The sequence below is a fragment of the Pocillopora damicornis genome, chromosome 1, assembly GCF_964200805.1.
Source record: "Pocillopora damicornis chromosome 1, jaPocDami1.2, whole genome shotgun sequence".
In the NCBI taxonomy this organism is placed as follows: domain Eukaryota; kingdom Metazoa; phylum Cnidaria; class Anthozoa; order Scleractinia; family Pocilloporidae; genus Pocillopora; species Pocillopora damicornis.
Window position 1 is genome coordinate 29078193 of NC_142670.1, and position 11677 is coordinate 29089869.

Sequence of the window (11677 nt, forward strand, 5' to 3'; positions counted from 1 at the left end):
AAAATGCAAATTTTAATTTCAATAGTTTTGTGCTCCTGTGGGCACAGATTAGCCTTCCTCCCCTTCCCTCATAGCCATCCTATCCACCCATAAATTTATGCCTTCAGATAGTCACAGATAGGGTACATCTGTTCACGAATTGATAGATCCCAAAGGTAACATAAAAAAATTATAAATTTCCTTCGAAACCAGACATCAGCTTGTTGCTCAATTTCATTAATAATATTTTACCAATCCAACACCTTTTGTGTCCATGAAATGTACCAAACAATTTAAAATTTTAGACAACAATGAAAATAGAAGAAAAAAAAAATGTATTTCATTCTCAATTAACTCATTACCTGAACTCAAAGGGAAAGGATACGCTGTCAACTGTTTTCAACAGTGTACAAAGGAAAAGCAAGGGCCAAGAGAATATGCTAAACTTCTTTTTACTTGAAATTTTTGCTTTTCCATGCAGACCGTTGAGTAAGAAACGATTACATACCAAACAAACAATGATTCATTTTATTGTTGGAAACGAACAATGTTTCCCTTTGTTATTAGGAACAAACGACACTTTTAGAATCTTCACGGTGTTGTTGGAAACAAAGAGCGCTTTAGTGATAAAAATTTCTCAACTTCATTGCCTATTTATAGTCTGAAATTCTGAACTTGCTAATATTTGTTTCTTGGGTGACTTGACTTTTTTCTGGGTGACATTACTAAAATTTTGGGCAACATGACTTCAGCTGAGATGATTCTCAGGCAACTTGACTGTAAACAGCTAATTTGTATTCTGAATGAAACTCTTTCTCATTGCAATACATTCATGTCAGGTCGGCACCATGACTGAAACAGTTTTAAAACAGTCGTGAATCAGACTTAAGTCACCACAGTGATATGTTCTCAGCTCTACAGGAGATTCTGATGAAAGTTTGGAATAAAAGAAAACTTCCTTTACCTTCTTAAATTTGCTGATGTAGAAGCATGGTCAAAGCCACCATCAATGCTTAAAAACCTTGTGAAGTCCTGCAAATCTAAAGCCAAGAAGCAATAGGTGATTACATTTACATTTACATGTATTGGGTCTGTAAAATCGTTACGATATCACACCAAAAATTAAAAAAAATGAATAAATAAATAAATAAAATAAGTAACTGAATAAAATACAGATATATCAACATATAAAATGATGATGTAAAAGTTAATTAAAGAAAACTATATAAATTATATACAACGATCATTTAAGAAAAGCTGATAGCCTATATTTAAAAGTTTCTAAAGAGGTTGATGACATACTGGCCTCAGGTAGGCAGTTCCAGTCTGCTATAAATTTTGGAAAAAACGAGAATTTGAAAACGTCTTTATTTGCATATGGCACGCGAAATTTAAAAGGATGGCTTCCCCTAGTGCGACTCTCGGAGTGTTGAATTAAATATTTTCGGCTATCTATATCATCAAGGCCATGATTTAGTTTATTAGGCATTTAAATCGCCCGCGACAATCACATCATGCTTGTGGAGTTTATCACCTAGTTTGAGCCGAGAGGCGTCCAGTTAATCAAGACTTTTCGCATCGTGGACATTTGGTCGATTAAAGGAAAAGTGATTTAGACCGCCACCCAGCTGTTTGGCATTGGCTCCAGATGATTTCGCAATCTGCGTCCAGGTCAACAACTTTTCTTACTTGGAAAACACCACCACCGTTTTGACCATCGACTCTGTCCTTTCTAAATACAGTAAAACCGTTTGGAAAGATCTCCGAACTTGCAATTCTGAGTTTCACAAGGACTCATTCAAGAATTACATCGGGCTTGTGTTGATCAATGAATTACAGCCGCGATTTAACAAAAGATTTTCTATCCCTTTTCATGTTAAAATCTAGCATAACTGAATACACTTACCTCAGTAAAACTCTACTTAAGACATGGCTTTTGTATCGGAGGTTTAAATGAAACTTGAAGGCGGAAGCAACTAAAACCCTTCAGTTTCACTTTCTCTCTTCTCCAGTCTCCTTACTGCCTTCTCACGGAACCTCTTCCCCAGGGGGTTGTCAGTTTAAACAGACCTTCAGACTTCGGAGGGCTTAGAAAGGCTCAGATGCGGTCGTTTTCTCTGTTTTCGTGACCTTTTGAATTTAATTCGCTTACACAAGACTCTAGATTGTTTCAAAGCGTTGTTCTGCCAATATTATGAAGCGAAAAACGTTTCTTATGACTCGAAATCTCCGTCGAGACAAGAACGACTTCTCCAGGGGTCTTCAAGTGATAACAACTTTTTGCAGAAGCAATCTTTTTCGATGAATTGAGGATAAGTTGTTCATTATAAGTGATCTGAAAGCAGATGAAATCATTCCCGAATCAATTGATCCATTCCTACTCTTGGTTATTTTACTTTGCTTTCCCTAGCACCCTAGCAACGGGATCAATGAAGAAGAACACACAAGAGAAATTTTTCTCCCTCCCTACCCTAACCATCTTTTCAAATCCAGGCTTCCACATCAGGCTCGGAACGCCTGACGATAATTGAGTCTTCGGCATCTGTTCATCAGCACGATGCCGGTCGATAACAGGAGAATCGCAGGGCCTGAAGTCACCCAGCCTGTCATTTTCACAGGAAGAAAGGCATTCGATAAACCTCTGGTACGAAAGGAATAGTATCCTCTTCTTTTTCAGCTTTCATTGTGTTCCTTCGTTCATGACTTTGTCTCTCACTTCAGATAACTGGTGACGGTTTACGAAGAGATGGACGGAAAACAGACGAACTACGACCGATGTGTAAGTTGACTCCGCAACAGATAAACTGAAGTAATTTAAGGGAAACGATGAAATATGAAGTTTTATGAACGCACCCATCAAAACAAAGCATTAAGTTCTGAAAAATTAAAAACAAAAGACAAAAAAGCGAGTGTATCATAATATTTATAATAATTATACTAAAATAATTCTTATGAAACAAAATTATACGAAGAAGTACTTTATAACTATGGTTAAAACTAGTACAATTATTATAATTACTATTACAATGATTATTATTATTGTTACAGTTTTGCGTTCAGGGGTAGTCAGTCAAGCCAGAGGCTCAGCATACATTGAAATGCAGAACACCAAAGTCACATGTGCTGTGTATCCTTATACGATTATGTACATGAACATGTGCTTTTATAAATTAATAGATCCATCTCCACAACGTTTCAAAGACCAAAGGTAAAGGGTAGACATCCCTCTGGGATATTGTCCTTTTGAAAAATTTAGATCCTTTGAATAAAGGATAATAATTTGTTTTCTTTGTGTCTTTGTGTTTCCAATTAAAATAAAAAATTGAAAATCATTGTCAAGGTTTGTGACAGTCAGGTTGATGTGTTCAAAAAGACACAATGTTGCAAATTGCCCTTTTGATGCTCTGTTCATTGCTGACTTTATTAACAATGTATGATTTATAGAAACATGTTTATTGATTATTTGTACTGGACACAAAGAAAGAAATGTCAAGTGAGAACTTTCATGTTCAATTCTTCTTTTTTTTTAATCATTTCAGTTTAGAATAAGAACAAAAAAAATCATTTTTGCCTCTTGACTCAGTGTTAGATATGGGCCAAGAGAATCACAGAGACAGCAAGAGTTTAGTGAAAGGGTAATAGTAAAATGTATATAATATAATTTAATATGTCACTATATAATAATGTACATTTAACAGTACAGCTAATATGCAGAATGCTTCATAAAAGTTCTTTTGAATAATGAGCAGTTTAGAAGATGTTCATCATGATAGATATTGTGATAGTTTGGTTTTTGGTGTATTTTGTGAATGTGATCATTTTCTGACTTTAAGTTTCCTAAACAGAAATTTTATTATCAAACATGAAAAGTTCTACGTGATTCAAGATAAGGAAATTGAAGCTGGATTGAAGAACTTTTGAAAGGAAATTAACGATAAAGTCTGCAATATGTCCACCAAATATACTGAATTTATTATATCAAGGAAATATGTGTAGCGCACTGTAGGATGTTCTGCTTATTCTGTCTTTTTAATGTCTTAGAAATAACCTACAAGTCTTATTTTGCAGGGAAAGTTGACTTGTGAGTTCAAGTTTGCACCATTTTCATGCTGGCAAAGGCGACAACACATGCAGGTGATTATCACTAGATGTTGTGAGGGAAGATTACTTTGGGAACTAAATAATTTGATGAAGCAGCTATAGTTTTTTTCTTTTAAGATACAATTGGGAGCTTTGTTAACTTCCTTTTCTGGGAAGCAGGGTAATTAATGAAGAGGACCCTTAGCTTTTTTGTCCAGATTTCCTGAAAGTTTACTGGCAACCTTTTATATTCTAGGACCAGGTTGTTCAAAGCTGAATTAGGATAATCCAGGATAAGTGTGAAATCTGACTTCAGATCCAAAAGCTTTAAAAGAAAATTCAATATAATTCATTTGTCTAGAATATGATTATTGAATTCTCTACAAAGAATAGAGAAAATTGTCCCAAAGAGGCTTTTGAACATTAAGGAATAAAGAAACTTGGTTTGAAATTTAACCTTGAGTTAATGCCAATTGACCTTCTAACAACTCCATGAGATACATTTAGTGAGAGTAGCACTCCCAAGTTTGAACAATTTTTGCCATCATGGCTGGTAGAAAGAAAGATATCTTTAGTTAGCATTACTATCATGGGTATTTTCTGTAAATTTTCTGAGAAAGGCACAAAATTGGAAGCTTGTGTTCAGCAGTTAATCATTCTGCAAGCCACATGTACAACATTTTTACTTCTTTATTTAGAGGTTCAACACCATTAATGCTCTGTTGTTTTCTGTTATGAAAATAGTTGACTCCCCTCTCTTTTGTTGTCTGAAAGTGATCTTTTTTTTTTCTTTTTTTTCTTTGCTAAATTTCAAAATCCTTCAATCCACAAACTCTCTAGCATTCAATTACTTTCATTATAAACTAATGACTGAAAATAGCTGTATGAGACTCTTTTTTTTTTCATTTCTGTTTTTCAGGATTCAGAAGAAAAGGAGCTATCTTCATTTATTGTCCAAGCTCTCCAGCCAGCAGTTTGCTTGGTATGTTTTCAAGAATGTTTTGTATTCTGATGACTCAGCAGTTACAAACACAGTTGATAATGTAAACTGGCTATGGTAATTTTTTTTCTTTGTTTTTTATTTTACTTAACATGAAATTAAAATGATAATTGGCCAGCCTCAAGAAACAAATAAACCTAATCATGGGCTCTGAAAACTCTGTGACAACATGACATACTTGAACTTAGTTTCAAGGATAAAAACTGATCTAATTTTTGCTAACTCAACCTTGGTTTTTGGTTTTTTTTTTTTTTTTATTAGTTTTGAATTGGCAAATAATGCTGGCATGTTCTTCTTTTTGTAATTCATAGGAGAAGTTCCCCAAAGCTCAAGTTGACATCATATTACTGTCTTAGAAAATGATGGAAATGGTTAGTCAGTGGGCATGACAACTGCATTTTGTTGTGCAAAAGTGTAGGAATCTGTTGTCGGTAGTGTAAATGCTAAAATGAGCTGGAATGGTCAAAATGATTTCAAATTATGGTTATATGCACAACGTGGTACTTACTTTTGGATAGGGAACATTCTCTTTGTAGCTCTGGCTGTATTGTGAACAAACAAAGGAAGACATTTAGTGGTCATTTTTACACACAGCTCTTTCTGCTGGAATAATTTGTGCATCACTGGCCCTTGGAGAGGCTGGAATAGAAATGTATGACCTTGTTTCCTCCTGTTCTTTGGTAAGGAAACAACTCTGCTTAGAAATTTTGGTGCAAGATTATTTCAATTTTGATATTTTAGTTTATGGATTTAGTATGGTATGACTGACATTAATTGTATGGCCTTGCATGCTTGTCAACAATTTCTTTTTAGCCTGAGGTGGTTGAGCATACAACTCTATTATACTGTTGATGTACCTTTTTTTTATTTTAAGCTTGCAGCATGAAATTAGGTGTAGAATTATGATCAAAAAATTTTAAAAATAAAAATTATGAAATGGTCTTGGAAGTAAAAAGGTTTAACTGATCGTTTATGACTTCCACAGGTGCAGAAAGGTGACACATCACTGGTGGATCCCACATTTCAAGAGGTAAAGATAAAGTGAACAAAAATAATGATTTAATGGATTACTTATAATAGGTACAATACTTATTACAGGTCATATTCTTTTCTATTTGATTCCAGTCTGTTGTAGATGCTCAGTAAATGAAACAAAGCACAATTATTTCTAATAGTAAACAGCACCATAGTTGCAGAGAGGTGAAAAGATAGGGAGGTCTGGGACAGATTGTGTAATAAACTTCCTAAGAACTATTTACATGACTCAGGCCCTAACTTTTCTTGTTTTTCACTCTGTCATTTCTATTGTGCTGTTAACTATTTCGCACAGAGTTAGCACTGGAACAGGTTAGTTTGATGTGGCTCTGACCAAGGGCTGATGCTTAAAATGCCAGCTTTGAAGCTCTTTACAGCGGCCAATCTACATTATCAACTCAATTGATAAAGCCAAATTTTCTAGATTAATTCAACACTGCTTAGTTTTCAAACCTCTTTTCAATAACCTACCTTTAGGCCACTGTACAAGTTTCAAACGCATGATGCTTTGCACTTTTTGACTTCTCTTTGTCCTTTGAAATTTCATTGCAAGAGTATTATTTTGACTTGAAAATAAATGTTAGATAGTACAAGTTTTATTTTCATTTCTTCTTAATGAATTATCAGTCTTTTATTAGACTTTCTCTTCAGATATTGATGGAAGGGTCACCATAGCCTTTCTTCCTACTATGAATGTCATATCTGGTTTGTCACAAGATGGAGAATTGACACAGGATCAGTCCAACAAGGTAATTAGTTATGTGTTGCATCTAATCTTTGACTTTTATACCAAGGGGAAAATTTTCAGAGTAGCATAATTTCTGGCTGTATACTCACATGGCAGATAACACACCTGCCAGTTTTAAACATCAGTTGAAAATGCAACACCAGATCACCTGCACCATTGGATAAATTGAATCTCAAGTACAAGGAAGACCATAAAAGGAAGTTCTAGTGATTACAAATTTGCATGGTGCAAAATTATTGTGAATTTTCTTTATTATTAATGCTGATACTTCTGAGTGTTTTGAAGTTAATGTTGGGGGGGGGGGGGGTAGGGGGAAGGGGTTAGGGTGAAGGGGTAGGGTGAAGGGGGATAGGGTGAAAGGGTAGGGTGAAGGGGGATAGGGTTAAGTGGATAGGGGGAAGTGGGATAGGGTGAAAGGGGTAGGGTGAAGGGGGATAGGGTGAAGGGGGATAGGGTGAAGGGAGTAGGGGGATAGGGTGAAGGGGAATAGGGTGAAGGGGGATAGGGTGAAGGGGAATAGGGTGAAGGGGGATAGGGTGAAGGGGGTAGGGTGAAGGGGATGGAGTGAAGGGGGATAGGGTGAAGGGGGAATGGGGATAGGGTGAAGTGGGTAGGGGGTTAGGGTGAAGTGGGTAGGGTGAAGGGAGTAGGGGGAATGGTGATAGGGTGAAGTGGGTAGGGGGATGAGGTGAAGGGGGGTAGAGTGAAGGGGTAGGGTGAAGGGGGGATGGGGTGAAGGGGGGTAGAGTGAAGGGGGGTAGGGGGGGTGGATCATATACTGTACTTGGCCAATTCACATACCCCTTCCCAAATTTTCCACATGTTAAATGGTTTTTGAATAGTTTCTTTGCACAGCAAACTTCTTTGCCATCTGTTACAGGATTTGATCTTCTCTCTGAGTACAACTTTTTACAATAGGTGCACATAGAAATAGCTATTAACACGTATTTGCGAGAAGTAGTCCCACAATATGTTATTTTACCGAGTGCAATCCTGTTGAAATAAATGATGGGGCTCCGCCACCCCTCCCCTGGCAAAAAAACAATGTAAGATATTGAAATTAACTCTATATTATAAAATAATTCAAATAGTACGCGCGCTCTGATTGGCCATAAAACCATTTTACATGAGCGTATGTAAACATGATTTTCGTTCCTCTTTCATTAGTTATTTTATAAAAGAAATGTAAAATGGTTTCCGTGTTTACATAGCCTGATGTAAACACTTGGGAGGTTGGGAGAACACTCGATAAGCTGGAAACCACTCCGCTTCGCGTCGTGGTTTCCTACGCTTATCTCGTGTTTTCCCAACCTCCCGCGTGTTTACATTTGGCTATGTAAACACGGAAACCATTTTACATTTCTTTATTAAAAAACACAGAATGATGTATAATCAGTGTTCAACAAAGTTCCTTAATATTTAGTTTTATATTGTAATTTTCATCTATCACTTTTTTTTATCCTCAGGCCATAAAGTGTGGTATGGAGGGTTGTGCAAGAAGTTTTCCAGTTCTTCAAGAATCGCTCGTTAACACTGTAAAGCGAACTGTGAATTCCAATTGTAAAAGCTAATTTAAAAGTTTTCTGTAGTATATATGACAAGCTTAAAATCCTATCCCGAGGGAAAAGCAGTGAGCTGTAATGTCAAGGATCTTTGCTAAAAGATGAGACATGCCTTCTGTTGTCGGAGATCTACTCAAGTTTGCTTTGGGGATGAAACTGTGCCTATATCTAGTGCTTCCAAAAAGACCCGGCACCCGCTGGAGCTCCGGCGGGTATTCTGTTGTGAATCGCCGGGTATACTTTGGAAGCTCTCAAGCAAACTCAAGAAGTGAGATCTAAAACCTAAAGACTTAATTAAGGCTTTATTTAATAATATGAAACACTCCATCCCCACATCTCCCCCAGATAACTCTTTTCAGTTAGCATCACAAATTTCTGTTGAAATGGGTACACCTCACCTCTTACATTGTCCTTATCGAAAGACAGTGCTCCCTCTGCAGGTGATGCGAGCTCGCTTTCGTTCGGAGGTTTGCCCGGTATTTCCGCCATGAATTCTGGAAGCGTAAATATTCTATAAATCTGTTTTACAAAAATAGCAATCGTTTATTGTGCCTTGAGGTAAATAAAACTCGCCCTTTGTTTGACTTAGCAAAAACATAAAACAAAAACAAACAAACAAAAATAATACACAATGAGTTATTCTCATTCTTCAAAGATTGTTTCCTGTCCAGAGTCGTTAGCTAAATTCTCAGTTAGGGGTCTTACATTGGTGCCTTTTCATAACAAACCATTTTGCGAGACGCAGAGCGTCTCTGCTTCAAAATGGTGCTAAAAACAAAGCCTTTGTTTAAAAAAAAAAAAAAAAAAAGATTTCTCCTGATGCTTTGGGACAATAATCCGGACATCAGATTCCAATATTTACCTTAGCAGGACACGTACCTTTATCACTGATCAATTCCTATTTGATAATCGGCATTAGTTTACCAACTTGCTCGCCGACGCAGCACAACAAGTTTACGCATTCATTTTTTGTTGGAAACTGATAATCTCCTCCTGCAAAGTCTAGTCGTTAGTTTTTCCTTGTGTCACATTTAATCCTAAGATTCGTGTAAAACAATCGAAAGAAAAAAACACAAAACAGATTCAGATTTAGAGTTAAATGGCGCAGCAAACTCTCAAGCCTTACTAACGGTGCTAACATAGAACACACTCAAGCGTATTTGCATGAATCCTTCAGATCTCAGAAAATATCTTTTGTTACCGCGCCCAAAAATATAAGGGAAAAAGAAAAATGCAAAAGCTACCCCACTCACTTCGCTCACCAGCCTGGACTATTTCTTGGGCAAAACCCTTTTTTCCGCTTTGACGGGGATAGCCTATTCGCAGGTTAGGAAAGTGGAGGAAAAAAAAAACCGTGACAAGTACAAAAACAAGAAACGACCTATACGTGAGTCTTAAGTTGCGTTTGTAGGAAATGGAAGAGGATCAAAATATCTATATTTATATACCTTTGTCTCCAAAGTTTCCCTGCAGTGATCAATCGCTGAACTTCGTAGCGATACGCAAGCAGTTTAAATATACTTCGACACCAAATTGATGTCCAGAAATCGTGAAACAGTTACGCGAGGCTGCAAAAGCTTAGCTCTTGTGATTAAGTTAACAATGCACATAGAGCACGATAGGTCATTTACTAAAAGGCAATAAGTGAGAAATTTTTCGATGCAAGGCACCAAAAGAGCCGAGAAGTTGGAAAGTACAAAAACAGTGTACAGCGGAAATAAACGTGCTTTGAGTAGTTACCAGATCCCAGATATTTGAGAATTATCTTCTAGTTCTTAGAAACTAAGATATTGTTTGTGCCGACAGCATTATTTATTATTACTGACAACGACAACAAAGAATTGTGATCGGTTTGAAGAGGGTCTCAATAGGGTGATGGCTTTTACGGCTAACGGTTAAAATTTCGGCCAATTTACGGCTAACGGTTAACATCTTTCCATTATTTCCACCAGACATTTTTTACGGTTAACTTTTTTACGACTAACGGTTAAAATTTTTCAATTTTTACGCCTAATGGCAAAATGTTTTGGCCGTATTACGGCCAACGGTTAACCCCATTGAGACCCTCTATGAACTGAGATAACAGGGGTATGGTGCTCAGGGTGATTCCTCAGAAAAAAAGGTTGTTGAACAATTCAGTTTTTTTAACTTTCTTTAAATATTCCCTACCAATGTCTGTGTTGAAGAATACAATGTAAAAGATAGGTCACCGAGCTCGTTTAAGTCAATTTAATTCTAACCCCACTTATGCCTGTTCTGGCACTAAGCACGCGCGACATTTCATCGATCGGTTCACAGTACATTTCTAGGTAGCTGGAAGCATGGGTGTTAAAAGTAACATTTTAAAAAAACTTGATACGTAGAAAGTCTCGAGCGTATGGAACAATTTGATACATAATTTGTGAAAATATCACGCAATTTTTAAACTACATCGACTCAGAACGTTCCTCGAGTCGTTGCTTTCAAGGTCATAATTTGCAAAATCGATTAACAGGCTTTGTGCACGCTTTTAGCCATATCTCTTTTTCCCTTCGATTAAATTTTGATAGTTGTCTACCTTAAAGGGGACAATCTGTACACCAAAATTATGGAACAAAAAATATAGGTCACCATGCTCGTTCATTAGCCAAAGACAATCGTACCTCTTTACCTGGTCTATTTAGTGAAAAACAATACCGTGTTCTCGGAATGCGCGCGTGCTTATTCGCCTGATTACGTGATTTTTATGCGCATTACAAGATGCGCAGTGCAATACCGAGGAATTGCCTCGAAAGATACTGGAAATCCCGTATCACTTTTTAGTATAGCTAATTAATTCGGTCGATGTCTTAAATCATTTCAGCGATTTTCAATCAATCATTTTTAATTTTTGAGAGATGGGCTTATGACTTTTAATAAAACTGAGATTGATTAAATAAAAATGTGTTTACCATTTTTTGGACTATTTAAAACTACATCAATCAGTAGCATTTACTAATACAACCACCTCCCACCCCGCCTTGCGCACTAATAGACTGCATCCCACCCCTCCCTAAGTACTTATGGTCTACCTCCCCACGATAAAATGGTCCAAAGAAAGGTCCAAAAAAGGGTCCAAAAAATGGTCCGATAATCCAAGGGTCTAATGGTCCAGTTCATACTTAACCCTATGTCCTACAGTGGCGCAATATGAATGACGATAAAAGGAACAGACGACCATATGGTCATCCTGAAATTGCGAGATCAATTTCCAATTCACCTGAACATAGGTAAACGATATCTGTATTCCGCTTT

The 11677-nt window shown here is 36.8% G+C and overlaps 1 pseudogene across 1 annotated transcript; it reads left to right on the forward strand.

The window, feature by feature from the left end:
* The first annotated feature begins 2470 nt into the window (after positions 1 to 2470).
* On the forward strand, positions 2471 to 9026 carry LOC149053165 (exosome complex component MTR3-like; annotated as a pseudogene). Its single transcript, XR_016181464.1, has 11 exons — positions 2471 to 2623; positions 2701 to 2758; positions 3028 to 3106; positions 3569 to 3614; positions 4048 to 4113; positions 4979 to 5041; positions 5371 to 5430; positions 5654 to 5739; positions 6045 to 6089; positions 6733 to 6843; positions 8309 to 9026. The product of XR_016181464.1 is annotated as an exosome complex component MTR3-like (transcript).
* The last annotated feature ends 2651 nt before the right edge of the window (positions 9027 to 11677 follow it).